Below are 14,281 nucleotides of genomic sequence, written 5' to 3'. Positions count from 1 at the left end.
CATGCTTAAGATCCACGACTGGTCCCAGCAACACCAGAGTAAGTCGGTGGTGGGGGGATGGGTGGTCAGTAGACCTGGCATGGGTGTGGGTCAATGAAGTCAAAATAAGGCCAGAACTAGCCTAGTGTTTTTAACCTCATTATTAATTATGCCTGGGACAGTCAGAGAAGTTCTAGCAATATCATACGTAGGGCAAAATCCATGCTGTGAGCAGCTCTAGTAAAATATGTGATATTAAGTGATTGTTTTTGCTTTTTGTGAGAGTTTTGTTAGATGTGAGAATATAGTATGTGGTCCAAAGCTGCACATTGTATCTGAGGAGTCTCCTTCATGAAGTGTGAAGATAAACTGTTTGTTTTCATATGAGAGACATATACCCTTCTTTAATACTAAAACAAGGCAGTTACTGTCAAGGCCAGCCTTAGGCATCACAAGTTAGCTAAATGGCCACCTAGAGTGTTACTTTAACTAGGGCCACTTTTCTGTTTGTTTGCTTGTTTGTTTGTTTCTTTCTTTTAATTGAAGAAATTGTCACCTGCCATGACTGGTTTACTATAATTATTAAGTTGCTTCCTCATCGTCTTGCCTGCTGAAAGATACAATGGCTGTGGCACCAATGCTTCTAGCTGTGGCATGTTCCCCTTACGCCATCTGCCTCTCTGGGTTTATCTGCTGGCTGCACTTATTGCCTCTGTACACCAACCATCTGTCTATGTTCTGTTAAGATGAATATAATAAAAAAATCACCACAGAGGTAATCCTGGGCTTTGCAGCATTGCATTTGTTCTTGCCTATGCTTCACTCAGATACAAAAGTGCTTCTACCTACAGTCCCTTAGTCTCAAGCATTTTGCAGGACTCTCCAGCTTCTATAAATACAGACCAACCCACCTACAAGAATGAGCAAACTTCCTGCAAACTTTGACTGATCTTATGGAACAAGAAAGTATTATTTTTTGGATAATTAGTTCAGCGTGAAAGTGAAACAATTAGTAGATGGATCCAGTGTCCTGGTTGCAGAGTAAATTCTCTGTCCTCTCTCTATTACTCACATGGTGCTGATGTGGTTGGTGTGGAGATGTAGCCCACAGTCAGTACAAGCAGTTATCTGACACAGTTTCACCATCTACATTTGAGGTTTGAATGGAGAGGGGTCAGAATGGAGAGACGTTTCTGAATGGAGAAATGATAAAATCATCTAGCAAAGGAGAGTAGTATTGAATTGAATTCATCCTCAAGTCTTGGTGAGTACCTCACAAGGTGGACCCTGTTTTCACAAAATCTCACAAAGACAACACTGACATATTTTATTTATGCATTTATTTATTTATTTAACATTTGCTGACCGGGGAAGTCTGACTAGGACAGTGCCTATTTTCAGTAGAAGCCTAGGGAGATATGCTCCAGATGCATGTCTTTGGAATATAAACTGCATTTTATATCACATCTATCATGGAAAGAAGTAGGTTAAAAAATAAAAAAGACAGCGGGGTGCACAAGTCCCACATAAAAACATCCCCAAATCTGGTAGGTTCACTGGTGCCAGTACTGGAAAAAAATGACAGTGTAGAATCCTCAAGACACGGAAACCTTCCTATAATGAGGCTAGACCAGACCCAGGGGGGATTCCCCCCCCCCCATTGTAGAAGGAAGTAGTAGTCCACAAAATCCGCAAAAAATGACAGGCCAAAAAAAGAGCCATAAAGCTGATAGAATGGACTGTTAAAGCTAAGAAAGAAATTATGTATCGTTACTATTATGCAGAAGCTCAAAATGTCTGGACAGAAGATATACAAGATTAAGATAGAGAAACTAGAGGAAAGAAAAATACTTGTACAAGAAAATCTGTCAAAAGTTTCAAATGTAAATCTGCATTCATTAATACAACAGATTCATGAAAATCATTATACAGAACAAGAAATATTGGACTTGGACTGTTTGGAAAAGGAAGTGACTGAGGAAGTAAAAAATATAAAGAACAAAATCTAGAGATTTTTGAAACGTATAAAAAAGAAATATGGACATGGGAAAGAAAGAGAGAACTGATATGGCACAATATTTATGCAAAGGAGAAAGCCAGATTAATCAAAGTAAAAACAAAAAAAGCAGCTCCAAAGATATTTGAAGAGAAATATAGTGAAAGGCACCCATATATGGAAAATTTCACAAAATAGAAAAAATAAGATCATAAAGGGGGAATGTAGAACAGAAGATAAGTAAAGTAGAAATTAAAAAAAATAGAAGCTGAAGTTATGGAATACCTGCAAAGTGAAGGATTTACTGTACAAAGTCTAACACAGGCTATGTTGCAGCATAATGGAACAATGAGTTCCACAAGTAAAGAGAAGCAGGAGGAGTAGAAGACATCTGAAGAAGAAATATGGACATGGGAAAGAAAGATTTAATATGCTGCAATATTTATGCAAACAAGAAAGCAAAAGTAATCAATATTAATACAAAAAAGCAGCACCAATGATATTTGAAGAGAAGTACATGCAAAGTCAATGTTTTATAATGCAAAAAGTAAGAAAACAAAGGGAGAAGTAGAAAAGATGATTCGTAATGGTGAAGTTAAAGAAATAGAAACTAAAGTTATGGATTACTTGTGAAGTGAGGGATTTAGTATAGAAAATCTAATTCTGATGACATCACAGTGTGATAGAATTATGAATCACCAAGCTAAGAAGAAACCAGTGGAGCTGGAAACATCTGATCAGTTGCCATATGAAAATAATTTGGAGCCTTCAGGAGGTAACCAGTACAAAAGTTCAGTAAAAAGTTTTGTAGAGAATTTGGAAACAAGACAAAAGGAACAGAAACACCACCAAAAAAAGAAGAAATAGACACATTTTGGAGAAATGTCTATGAAGATCCTGTGGAACATAACAAAGATGCTGAATGGATAGAAGTAAAAGAGAAAATAAAGTTAAAATGTATAGGATATAAAATGGGATAAAGTAATGGCCAGAGTAATTGAAGCAAATTTAAGAAAAACTCCTAACTAGAAAAAAAACAGGCCTAGATACTGTATCTAACTTCTGGCTAAAATTATTAACATCTTTGCATGAAGATTTAGCCATGAATAAGAACTATTTATAAGCACACCCCAAACAGGTGCCAATCTGATTAATAACAGGAAAAACAATACTCCTCCTCCTTAAGAGTGAACCTGCAAGATATCCTAAAAACTATAGACCAATAACTTGCCTTCTGCCAATGTATAAACTATAAAATGGAACTGATGCTGACAGAGTTTATAGTCATTTAGAAGAAAACTCAATCATGGCAATAGAACAAAAGGGCAATAAAAGAAAGTCATATGGAACAAATAATAATTTCTTGTCAAATAAAGTCATAATGGAGAATTGTAAAAAGGGGAAGAATCTAAGTATGGCATGAATAAACTACAAAAAGCATTTGATGGCATCCCACATTCATGGATAAAAGCTTAAAATGTTTAAGATCCACCCTACATCGATCAATTACATTACAGTGACCATGAAACAATGTCAAACAACTTTACAGCTAAGCCATGATAAAGGACAAATTATTATCACAGGGATAAAAATTTAAACGGGGATATTCCAGTGTGACTCGTTGTCTTGCCCTTAACCCACTAAGCTGTCTACTTAACAGATTAGGTCATGGCTACAAATTGGCTTGCGTAAAACAACAAATTGTAAAGACTTCTAGTCTTCTTTTTTGGATGATTTTAAACTGTATAGTTCATCAGATGAGGAACTGAAAGCACGACTGCAAGTGGTCAAAACTTTCTCAGATGATATAAGAATGTAATTTTCTCTTGATAAAATGTGCAAAAGCAACCTTTAAAGTAGGAATGCTGTAGCACCAAGAAAATATTGGTCTGGGACAGGAATGTGATATAAAAGAACTTGAGCAAGAGGGACTGTATAAATATTTGGTAACTGGTGAAGGATCAACAATAAAACATGAACAAATGTGAATAAAACGTAGTAAGGTATATTTTAGAAGATTAGAATTAATACTGAAAACAGTCCTGACATCTAAGAACAAAGTCCAAGCTATAAACCAGTTTGCTCTTCCTGTTCTAACATACAGTTTTGGGATGATTAACTGGTCCCAAAACGTACTGCATCAGTTGGACAGGAAAACAAGAACAATTCTTCATGCTTATCAAATGATTTATAAAAATCAGTATATACCAAGATTATATATTCCCCATTCTGAAGGAGATGTGGGCCTCCTCAAAACTGATTATATGTATAGATCTGAAGTTATAGGACTGCATACATATCTGCTGACCTCACAAGATCCAAACATAATGAAAGTTTTAAAACATGAGGAGAACAAGTCTAAGATGATTTCCCTGCTTAGTTTAACAAAAGCATAGCAGTGTCAAGCAGGAATGGAAATCAAACCAGAGGTATTTAAAAATCAGGCAGCAACTAAATGTGCCAAAAAACAAAGCAAAACAAAACAAACAAAGAATATACGGTGAAGGATCAGATGAGACAGCAAGAAATGTAGAAAATGCATAAATATAGTTGCAAGTATAGAAAACTCCTGGAACAACCTCATGTTGATCAGGATCAAATGCAGGAATGGTTAAGGAGAGGTGAATTTAAACCAAAAGATGAAAGGGTAATATCGATGGCCCAGGATAGTGGACTATGTACAAGTTGGTTTACAAAATCCATTAAACATGTTGGAGAAACAGACAAATGCAGGGTTTGTAAAACAGAACTAGAAACTAGTGATCTTGTTGCTTTGCGTGATACACTAATGGGAGAACCATTGGAAACATAAGCCACAAAACATTTTAGAAAATGATGACGTTTATATCACATGGGATCACCCATTACCAACAGGTCAAAAAATAGATGCAGGAAAACCAGATATAGTAGTCCATGAAAGGAAAACAAAAGTAGCAAAGATCATTGAAATTGCTTTACCCAGTGATTACAGTGTCTTATGTACAGAGAGACACAAAGTCATAAAATACCAGAATTTGCAGGCAGAAATGAGGGCAATGTGGAAGAAGGATACCCAGACAGTTCCAATAGTAGAAGGAGTGATGGGTCTCATAAAAATAATTTACAGTCATATTTAGATATGTTACCGGCGCATGTAACTCTGTATGAATTATAGAAGGAGTCAGTTCTGAGCACATTGTAGGTACTATGAAGAACACTTTTGGCTAACATCAAAGATTGAAACAATACCAATTTCATGAACTTTAATCATACTTCGAGTTAAGAATGGGGTTAATTTCTGTCATGGTATTAGAAACCCAAAAATCTTGGAGAAATTAAACCACATTATGTCAAAGGTGAAAAGAGTATAATTGTTTCATATGGTGGATGGCAGTGGCACCAATGCAGTCTGAAAACATGACTTTTAGGAAGCCCATTTACAGTTTTGAAGTAAGAGGTCTCAGGACAGTTTAATGAAAAAGTGCTACCTGATGAAACTGGTTGGTGGGTGGGATAATGGTATAAAAAATGAAAGATGTATATACTCAACCTTGTTTGCTTACTTTCTCCTCTTGCTGAAGGAGATTGTGTACATTTCAATCATAAGGACTTTGAAATTTATATGTCTAAAATAATATGCCTTCTATGGGTTACATTGGGCAGGAACTGTCTAGAACCCATTTGCTGTATATTTACTTCAGTCCACATTGGAGTGTGTGTTCCACCTTAATATGAGGATATAGTTTGCATTTTAAATGTGGCAACTGCAGTCTGTTTGTGCTGATCTTCCTTCTGCATTTTGTTTTCTCTGACTGCCCCTTATGTTACCTTTTACATTTGTGAATTGTTCCTCTTATATTCTAGTATCTATTTCTTGGATAGTTTTCCAGTATGTGGTTGCTAGATTTGGAGAAGTAGTTTGCCATTTAGCCAGTATTTTGCTTAATTTATAAGAACACTTCATCCTTTTGTTAGAACATATTTGATTTTTTTTTTGTTTAAAAATGCTAAAAAACTCGCCTATAACATTTGACTCTAAAGCAATATATCACATTAAGATATGAACTTTCTACTTTAAGTTATTAACATGAATTCCACATTTTCAGAAATCTTTGTTCTACAAATTTACTGAAAGTTGAGAATACTGGAGTTTTCTTATTATTATAGTCCAAAAAGTGCAGATATTGATTGATGCTACATTAGTACATAATGTCTTGTACACGTACACTTCAAACTCACAAATGTCTTTGCTGCTTCCCCTTTCAGCCATGGGGCAGGGCCTTTTTCATGTTATCATATATTAACTATCTAAGTAGACTGGTTCAGCCACATCCCAGGCCATAAGAGTAAACGTAATTGCACAATATTAAAATATGAAAAATTTATTGTAGCCAGTCCACCTCCCTGTTTTGCGGAGGTGGGAAAAAAGTGGAGCAGCCACAGAAAAACCCATGCAGATACAGGCACAACACACAAAATCCATGCAAAGTGGGACCTGTGGCAAGCTGAACATCATGATTTAAGTGAGGGACATGTGTCTTCATCACTACACTGTGGGTGGGATGAGAAAATTTGGAAATCAATTGAAATCATCTGCTTTCTGGACTGTGGATCAGGTAAGCATCTTTTAACCAGGCTAGTCCCACTCTAATAATTACCTTTTCATGGGAGACTCGGTCACAACAATGAAAACTGCAGCAACCTGTATCATTAGTATTAAAAATGTAGCTATAGAATTAATATGATCTCAAAGTACAGTCAACTTCGTGAGAAAATTGTGAAAGACCATTGCGTCTTTAGTCAGACTTGGTGTCAGCATATTTGCATATTTTCAGTGATTACCACACTATAACACTAATAAGATAGACCTCTGAGATAAGCTTTCTATTCTACTGGATATTTGAAATCTTGTTTAGAATCAGAGCTCAGCAAGGAGAAGACCAGCTATGTTAATCCAGATATAGTTACAATAGGGATTTAGGCAACAGCAGATTTTAATTAGGACAAAGCTGAGGTGACTATGGAAAGTACGTCCTTGTGACATACAGCCACATATTTGACTCTAAGCAATAACTCTAACAGAATTTCTTCAATCATCTCCTCTGCTTCAATAAATAAAACCACCAAAATGCAATATATTCTGTTGCCATCCTAATCCCATTCTCTTAATTAATTATAAATACTAACAACAGTAGCTCCTCAACTACTGCATAACTGTAGCCTACTACTAACATTACTTTACATACACAGCTTTTCATCTTTGCTCCATCCATCTACTTAACCTGCTTGTAAAAAATATCATCCCTCCTCTTACCATTTGTATGCATGATCATGTTATACAGAGATATACACTGGTAGCATTTTAATTATATCACTAATAAGTGTGATTTTCAGAGTATTAAGACTGAAAGAGTGAGAACAGAGACAGTATTAATACAAAGTCTGAGATTGCTGTGTCTTGGTAAATTCCCTTTGCTCCAAGTTATATGATCTCAGAATCTTAAGTAATGGAGGTGAGGAAATGCAGCCGTACATTTGTGGTATGAGGGGTTGCATCCTACAAAAAAATAACTTGAAAGGAGACCAGCAATTTTCAGCATTTACTGTTCTCCTTTAGTTTGAGTATATTTTGTAATTCCTGGACTTGCAATTACTGGTCTTAGAACAATAGGAGGGAGATGTGCAAATAATGTAAATAGCTTTTCCTTATTTTTTCCATTTTTCTGCATGTTGATTTGTAAACTATTTTTAAGCATTGTTTACCTATATTGCATCAATATTTGTTGTATATTCATATATGAATCCATCGTCTAACAAATGTAAATATCACTGTTTACTCACCTGTGTAACTATCCCTTATGACTCACTGGTCATATTACTTTGCACATTTTTGATTTTTATTTTCTGAAGCATATCTCCTAGGGCCACAACTTAAAAAAGGGTTCTGTCCAGTTAGACTATCCTGGTAAATAAATGCAAATAAATTAATAAATAAATATAAATAAAAATAAACGAGGTAGCGGAATGGTATGGAAGGGAATGAAATTATTGCATCATTGACTTGACTTTTGCAAACCTTTAAGTTGAAATTTGTTTGCTTGTTTGTGTGTGTGTTTGTGAGGAGGGGCACAAGAAGGAGGAAAACACAAATGAGGATAACTAAGGCAGAGAACTTGAGTGCATGGTGTATATGAAATTTAAATATTCATCAGTAATCCAGTGAGAAAGTGTACATCACATGCATGGATCAAAAGTTTGGAAAATGTTCTGAAATGCACTATAAAGTATATATAAAAATGGCTTCTGGGGGATTCATGGCCCCCTGATCTCTGCTTACTTCAGTTTCTTTATCCAGAGTTATTACAGCACATTCTTCACCAAGGATGCTTAATTTCACCAGTTTTTTCAACTTGTATAAAAATTAAGTGATGCAAATGTCCATGGATGAACTGGATAAAATTGTTTTTAGAATAAATAGTGGGAATATTAATAAATTACTTATGTAGATGATGCCATCATCATTGCAATATCACCAAAGGATTCAGAACAACCAGTAGATAGATTAGATGAACTCTCAACAGATTGTTCCCTAGAAATAAACACCAGGAAAACCAAAGCCATATCAGTAACAACAAAATGAAATGTTTGACATATATTGTCATGGAGTGCGTCCTGAGCAAGTCAGTACTTCTAAATATTTAGGCTTCAGCATAAACCAAGATAATGACTGCGGCAAAGAAATTCAGGCCAGGTTAGATGCAATTAGATTGAACATCAGTTTGCTCAGTCAGCTGTGTAAAGATCAGTCTAAAGAAAGATATCTGTCTGAGTCTGCTCAAAACATTAATTCACTCAGTTGCAATGCAGTGATATGAGAGTTGAACACTCAAGAAGGTAAATATGAAAATGAAAGAAGCCTTCGAGGTGTATGGATATGTTACATTTTGAGAGTTAGGTGGACGTAACATTGGTCAAATAAATCAATTCTGAGAAATCTTTGAGTGGGATACCAGTTTGTTAATGTCATTATTCCACAGAAACTAAGATATGTTGGTCAGATCTTGAAAGAACAAATGTTGGTGTTGTTTTTATAAGCCAAAGTGACAGGAGCATGATCAAGAAGGTAACAGAAATTAAAGTGTACAGAAGATGTTAAAGAGCAGATTGGAATGTCAATATTAGATTGCAGTGTAGCAGGATGTGATAGAAAATATTCACACATCACCTCATCTGTTTCAATGAACTCTGACCCTCAGATCTGAGGAAGGAATCAAGTTTTGGCCACTTAGACTGTCTTGAAAAAGATGAAGAGAAAAGCTGAAAAGCATGGCAGCATGTAAAAATGACAAGAAAAAAGCGATTTAATTCTGTCTGGATGAAAAGACAGGACAGGAGCACACAGGGAGGCACAGTGGGTGGAGGAAGGAAGGGAACCAGTCAGCAGTGTGTAGGGTACAATCAACTCTTTGGCCCTGGTTACTTTGGGGGTGAGGGACTGGGAGCTGACATATGAAATTTGGAAGAGTCAGCTTTGTATGGTCAGAGAGTTTTAGAACCTACTGAACATCTTTAAAAGTGAGTGATTATAGGCTGAACAAAAGGTCTGTAAAAGTAAGAAACAATAGGTACTTTGCATGTTGGGCTATAGATATATCTGGATCTATTTAATATAATTGAAAAACCCAAACATTAACAACACAAAAGATGACATCCTACTATGTCTGTGCTGAGCAATAACCATAGTGCATGCAAATTAAAAAAAAACATAAAAACACATTGTTTTGGCCCGGGGGGGGGGGGGGGGGGCAAGCCACTACTAATTATATGTACTAACTCCAAGAGTGTACAATAGAAGGGAAAGTGCACATTCACCAACTGCGAGAATTGTGTGATCTCATATACACCTGTCTGCCATCTTGACCAAAACACAATTCAATTAAATTCATGGTGCTATCTATATGTGTGTGTGTGTGTGTGTGTGTGTGTGTGTGTGTGTGTGTGTGTGTGTGTGTGTGTGTATATATATATATATATATATATATATATATATATATATATATATAGAGAGAGAGAGACAGATAGATACACACACACACACACACACACTCAGATATATTTAATTGACAGATGTTAATTCACATTATTAAGAGCAATAGAGTTAATACACTCTGGTACAACATCACAGCCATAGTAACATATCAAGGGAGGATGAATGAACAAAAAAAATGCTGCTGCAGAAACAGGGATTAATGGTCAGTAAAGTAATGGTTCAATTCAAGCAGGGAGGAAGATTAGTTCAAGTTCAAGTATGGTAGGATAAGTGGCTCAAGAAAAAGAAACTACTAATCTCATGAACATAGCCATTGTGCCTTGTTAAATTGAGAGTTAGATTTTTTTTTTGAGAAGGGGAAGATGGAGTCTAAAGGTAGGTTTAGGAGGAGGAGTTCCAAATCTTACCTATAGAGTTGAAGAGAGCCCATGTTCATGTTATAATAAGATTTGATGGTTTTGTTTTGTTAGTTTGTTAGAGGCGAGACTGCTTGAGTTAGAGTAGTTAGAGTTAGGGTTATTGGTTTTATGGGTTGGGGTTTGTTTTTTAAATGCAGTGAGTTGGTTCAGTTTGAGGAGTGAGGAGATTGGGTAATTCTAAGTGTTCCAGTTTTTTAGGCAAGTCAAAGTATTTGAATGAGGAAGATAATGTTCTCCCTATATGAAGTCTGGTATAGGATTATAGTGTCAGTTTGTGTTTGTTGAGAAGAGAGTTGATAGAATAGAGGCATACAGTATGGTGGACAGCAGAGGGAGATATAAATGTAGAGGGGTTAGGTTTAGTTTAGCAGTTAGGTTAGGAAAGTTCTTATACAAGGATCCAAGGATCTAATTTTCTTAACGGTCTTCTTATTTACGGTCTTAAGCAGTAGGCTATAATACCGTCAGTGTAAGCTTATAGACCAGTAGTAGTTTATAATGATGAGTATACTGGATGATTTTTTATTTAGGGGACTGTGGAATTTGGTGGTTGGGATTGGTAGAAGTGGGGTAGTGGGTAGGAAAGTAGTTTTAGATTTTTTTTTTAGATTTTTTTGAGATTTTCACTGAGAGCCATTTTTCTACTGGTTGTTACTTATGTTGTTGTTGGAGAGTAGAAATCGAGAGAAATAAAAGGGGAATCATCGGTGCGTAGGGTAAGGAGTAGTTTTAGGATAATTTTGGATGCAGGTAGTTTTAGAACGGAAAAGAGAAGAAAAGATAGTATGAAGGGGTGGGGATACCTATGGACTCCTTGGGTGTAAGAGTGTGTTGCCATTGGACTGCTTGTTGCCTACAGTGTGTAGAAGAGAGTACAGAGAGAGATGAATAAGATCAAACTGTAAAGAGTTGAGAGATGAGTAAGGTGGATAGCTTATGGTGTACGGGACCGCGTCAAGTTGACGATGAAGAAAGAAAAAGAGTTTTGGGCGGTTATTTTTTTTAATTTAGTTATTTTATTAACTGAGTACTGAGTCAAGGAAAGAAGTCGTGAAAAGAGTGAGTGAGGGTGATGGTCATGTGATGAATAGTTCAGTAGGTAGAGAGATTGTTGAGGTGAGTAAGTGAATTATTAGTGAATGGTAGGATAAGTTTTTGAATAATGGAGACACAATATTATTATTGGTTATAGTTAGATGGTTCATGGCATCTGCTGCAATTTGCAGGTATTCAGCTGGAGTCAGTCCGCTGAGAGAGAGTGGTTTTTTTAAGTTTCTTCAGTAAGGTTCGAATGTAGGAGGTGTATATGTTGTAGTTTAAAGGAAAAGTTTAATTTTGGATTTAGTTTTTGTCCAGAATGCTTAGGAATGTGTCATTAAAGAATGTCACACTCTCGTCAAGGGATACTGAGGGACCATATTCTCAATGGATAAAAGGTTGATCCCACAATACCAAAAGCAATAATTACTGACCATGGATTCTACCAACACACAGAATATTGACACATATAGTACCATGTTTTATTGCAATGTAATATAGATGCTGTAATGCATTGAGGAAACATGCCAGACTGGCAGATTTTAATGGATTTGAATAGACAGAAGTTGGAGAAATTCCAAAGGGTTATACTCCTCACAGCAATTGATCACACACTGTATATGGTCTTCCTTCTCTCTCATGTTTTACAACAGCTTTTTAAATAGCCCTCCAGAGCACACAGACATCCTCCATATGACACTATTCATGGACAAGGCCATATCCTTGGCAATGCTTTCCTCTTCAGGTCACAAATGTTCAGTGGGAGAAAGTGATTGCAGGCTGAGCTATGGTTTGCATAAGGCTGTAGTCTACCTGGCACATAATACTACTCAAAATACCATAGTACTGATTGGAAGCTGCTCTTTCAAGGAAGCATAAGCAGCAGGAATGTATGCAGGTGGGAGCTGTACAAACCTCTTTCCAGTGCCAGTGCCATAGAATTTGGCAAAGCCTAGATATTGGCCTACGCATATCCTATGTGAAGTGGAATAGACATCAGTAACTGGGTCTTCCAGAGAGGTTGCAATGTAGGCTTTTCTTGCAACAGGTTCAAAATCACACATGATAAAGCTGATGGATGGAGAATGGCCAAAACTACTACACAGATGAATAGCCAGGTTCCAAAAGAATGTTATGCCTGGTAAAGAAAGTCTTTGGCAAGCTGAGGGCAGACATGAGAAGAAAATAAAGGAATGTGTTGTGTAAATGCTAATGAGTATAGCGTAGGATAATTGTGCACTCTGCCAAACTGTACCCATTTCTGAATCACAACATGTGTGCCTCATGAAAATACAAAGCAAGAAACTGTTTTTGCAAAGTACACCATTATTTGTATTATTTTACTGTGGGTTTCACAGAATTACTGTGAGTAATGCAGACTGCCTTGAAGGAGTACAGAAGGTCAGGGTTCTGCAAATTATGTTGGAGGTCGGACTGCACATGTGTCCTATTATTCACATATAGTCAGCATGGCAGCAAGCCATGGTGCAGTTATGCCAGTTCTCTAACCAGGAAAAACAAAAAATTATAGGCTAGAAAGAGGGCTGGTGCAGGCTGTGTGTGGGATATGTCCTCACACAGCTTGCGGGATGACCCTGTCCCAGTAAAAATGAAGGCTGGCCTGAGTTTGGTATACTGGCCTCTGGGTAATTCCAAAAGCACACATATGATGTCATGGGGCTGTTCCTGGTAGCTGCTAGTCATATATGGGGATAGTTCCTGGCAATCTCGTGCAGTAAGGTGGATGACTACATCCACTTCCCAAGTGTATCATGAAATTGCCAGGCTGCCATGGAGTGGTTTTATTCCATAGCCAATTTTCCTTTGTCTTCAGTGCAATTGACTGCAGCCATGTACCAGTTAAAATGTCCTGCTAGAGGGTGCTCAGAACTGTATGTCAATAGAAAAGGGAGGCCCTCACTTAGTTGTTAGATATTGTGCTCAGTAGATGGCATCATCATTAACCTGATGGCAATGCACCTTGGTAGTGTGCATGATGCTGCAGTTTGCTGATAATGCAGGTCAGGGCATGGCTGAACTGGCTAGTAATGCAGGTCAAAGCATGTATGGCCTGGGTAGTAATGCGGGTCAGGGCATGTATGGTCTGGATAGTACTGTGGCACTACTCAGCGGCCCCAGCAGAGAATACAATTGATGGCACACTGTGTCTATGTTCGAGTCAGAGAATATAAAATGTTTTAAATGTTCTGAAGTGGTGCATACAGATAAATGTGTCCACTAGATGCAGAGTCTATGGCATGTTATGCATGTACTGAGTGATAGGCACATTTTGCAGCTGAAGCTGAACCAGTTAGTAGTACAGCACATTTGGTGGCTGGAGCTGATTCAGATGCAGCTGCTGTTAATATTTCTCTGTCTCAAACCAAAAATGTGCCATAGAGATGAATGGAAACTAGTACAATACTGTTTGATTCTTAAGGTATGGCAACATTTGTAAATGTGCCCTTACTAAAAGGCAGTATAGCAAACTTAGAAGGAGAACTGTGATTGTGTATGTGCACAGAGATAAATGAAGCTACCCCACAACTGTGATGGTACATTAAGACATTCAGCTGGAATAATACTCAGGCTGGACTTGCCATCATTTGGGGAAACCACTTTACCCATTTACTTCATTTGTGAGCAAATGTGAATGGTGTTGGGTCACCAGTTTTCACGTAAAGGAGAATAGTGAGGAAGAGCCACCTTTCGCAGAAATAGGCTTAGAGAGAAGTCAGAGTGAAAGGACCTGAAGGCTGTAGTAGAGACGAAGGCTTGACACACTTAAACTTTAGCTCCATGACTTCTAAGAAGCTCAAA

Source organism: Protopterus annectens, chromosome 3.part0 (genome assembly GCF_019279795.1).
Source record: "Protopterus annectens isolate FY-2018-M chromosome 3.part0, PAN1.0, whole genome shotgun sequence".
Taxonomy (NCBI): domain Eukaryota; kingdom Metazoa; phylum Chordata; order Ceratodontiformes; family Protopteridae; genus Protopterus; species Protopterus annectens.
Note: the sequence above shows the minus strand (reverse complement) of the source record.